General features: G+C 31.9%; 1 long non-coding RNA gene across 1 annotated transcript; it reads left to right on the top strand.

Annotated features, from left to right (window-relative positions):
- The first annotated feature begins 2,347 nt into the window (after positions 1-2,347).
- On the top strand, positions 2,348-2,533 carry LOC109591170 (uncharacterized). The gene is made up of 2 exons (XR_002189694.1): positions 2,348-2,450; positions 2,502-2,533. It is a non-coding gene; the product is annotated as an uncharacterized LOC109591170 (long non-coding RNA).
- Positions 2,534-2,819: the final 286 nt, after the last annotated feature.

The raw sequence follows: 2,819 nt of genomic DNA, 5'->3' as shown, positions 1-2,819 counted from the left end.
CCACTGGTTAGTATTAAAAATATAATTATCTTATGTATTCAAAATCAATCCTTGCATAATGAAACATTTGGAAGATGATCATGTTTGCATTCCCGTCAAAGTACAAATGCATTGTATGGTGAGGTGATACAATGAACTCATTATCATTATACAGTAATTGCAATAAGCAGACCTGATCATAAAAATATAATTTCATGCACTATTGAACAGTTAGTATTATCTACTCAAGTATGTAATTTCATTGCTATGGCTGTCTGATCACAAAATGTAACCCATTGCTACTAATTATACCATACAAGGTTTTAAAATATTTATTTGTAGTGGGTAGCATACCTGTTCAACAGCAAAATGGCATCAAGCAAGCCAGGAAAAATGTTCTCTATTATTTTAGGTACTTTCATCTTTATTCCTTTTAGTATGTTCTATAACTTTATCATTAGATATTAGCAATTTAAATGAGATTGTGGAGATTTTAAAGCAATACAACTTTCCTGAAGCAAAATGGTTGGAATTTGGGTTAAAACTTGGTCTAGTTTATCCTACACTGGAAGCTATTGATGCTAATTATAAAGGAAATACTTCACGTTGTCTGATGGAGTGTTTATTTAAGTGGCTGAGTAAAGCACATCACCCTACTTGGCAGACATTGGCCAACGCTCTTAAAAAAATAGAACTAAAAACAGTGGCTGAAAAAATTGAAAAAACAAGTAAACAATTCTAATTCAAAAACACTGAAATTTATATTCTATTTCTAAATAGTGGTTGACCCTGCAAGCCAGTTACTACAGCATTACAGTAGTAGAATATCTAGAGCAACACTCTCTGAAGAATCAGTTGATCTGTTACATACAGAAGGACTGATATCTGAAGAGACATTGAGGGAAGTGAAGAGTTGTGGATACACACTAACAGATGATGCAATGAGAGAAATATACACAGCAGTAGCTTATGATCATAACAAATTGAAATCATTTGCTAAAATATTAAGATCAATAGGCACTGTTAGTATAGCCAATGACTTAATGAAAGACTGTGGTAAGAAACAATAATGTTTAATAAAATTTATGCTTCTTTTCAGAGGACATCTTTAAGGCAGAAAATTCCACCAGTGGTTGTGGAGTGCACAATGAATCAAGTATTGTTACACCAATTATAGGTAATTATCAAAAAATAATTAACAAGCAAAAAATAATTGTATGTTTATAGATCAAGTTCAACAATCAACAGTTAGAATCAAAGGTAATCCATTTATTTATAATGGTTAAAATGCTAAATAATTCAATTAATTCTTATTTTCTACAGAACTTAAGTTTCAAGTTTTTGAGCACCCTCGTTTTGACAAAATGAGAGGCAAATTTGGAGCTTTCTACTACGAAGTCACTCGACTGGTATCTCACACCATCAGAGTGAACCAACTTGAAGATTTCATAGAATTTCTTGATGATTGCTATCCTGAGCTAGGCCCTAACCTAACCTCTGCTGCTACAGTGAAAGATGTCATGAAAGTTATTAAAACCAAATGCATCATCAATATTGCACCAGTAAAAGAAGTGGTCAGCTTTTACAACATAACAGAAGCTAAGCCATTGATAATGGAGTACAAGGCAAAACTTGAAAAGTTTTGTCACAAACTCAAGCTTCAATTCTTGGTTGATAAAAAGCTTTCAACAAGTGATTTTCTTATTTGTGAAACAATTGAGTTTGTTCTAGACTGGGATCCTGCTGAGCACTTATTGAATGATATTCGTCGTTTAATGGAGAAAGCATTCAAAGGATTGAGCAGAAGGATCATAGTCAAAAGCATGCATAAAGGGAACTCCATCATTATCATTTGTGGTGCTCCTTCTCATCTAATGAATGCTTTGCAATTGAGGGCTCGTGATAATCTTACTGTGCTCCAAGAAGAATTTGCTTTGATGAGATTGAAAATAGGACACTGCACTGTCTATGATAGGACCATCAGAAACAAAGTATACCAGATATAAAATTATTTTAAAATTTTACATATCTCTTAGGAATTAAAGATTGTAGCAGAGGAGATTGAAATGTGTGAAGGAGAATTAATGAAGCTGAATCCATACCACAATGACAAAAAAAGTATGAATTAAATGAATTATTTACCAATAAAATCAATGTATGTATGTACAGGTCTCCTTGATGATCAAGTAGCACAACTTATACCTTTAAAACAGAAACAAGGTAGGAACATTACATTAACTTATAACAGGAGTGCATGCTTATAATTATTAATTTTAATAATAATTTTAGAATTTATCAACAGCAGCATGCAGGCATCAGATATAGCAAAATAATATTGCATTATTGTAATAATTATAAAGGTTTTACATCTAAAGTCAAACAAATGGAAAAAGAAAAGGCTGCAAGTACAAAAAAGCGAATGTTATTAATAGAAAATGAACATTTACAATCTACTCTAAGGATCAGAATAAGTACATACATGCTTTATTAAGTTGATTCATAATGGTATAATTGTGAAACAGGTCGAAAGGAAGTACTACAAGACAATAAAAAAGAGATTGAAGAACTACAAGAAAGTATATCATCTATTAGTGTACAGCTGCTTGAAAAACAAATTTCAAATTTTTACAGTAAGCAGTTATAATTAATACTTCCTAATCAAACATTATAATAAATAAAGAAGAGAAATCCACACAGACAGTGCTATCGTCCAATGGTTCTATCTGTGAAGCTCAAGAGGATTATAATGACCCAGTTATTTCATTCAAAAAGGGGTGAACTACTTCAATTAAGTATAAATGGAAATGAGGTACAATCATTGGAGACTGGTCAGAAGAGTG

The sequence above is a fragment of the Amphimedon queenslandica genome, unplaced genomic scaffold (assembly GCF_000090795.2).
Source record: "Amphimedon queenslandica unplaced genomic scaffold, v1.1 AMPQUscaffold_8796_Cont19264, whole genome shotgun sequence".
NCBI classification, from domain to species: domain Eukaryota; kingdom Metazoa; phylum Porifera; class Demospongiae; order Haplosclerida; family Niphatidae; genus Amphimedon; species Amphimedon queenslandica.
The sequence above is the reverse complement of the archived record's forward strand: the minus strand, read 5'-3'. Positions and strand labels throughout refer to the sequence as shown.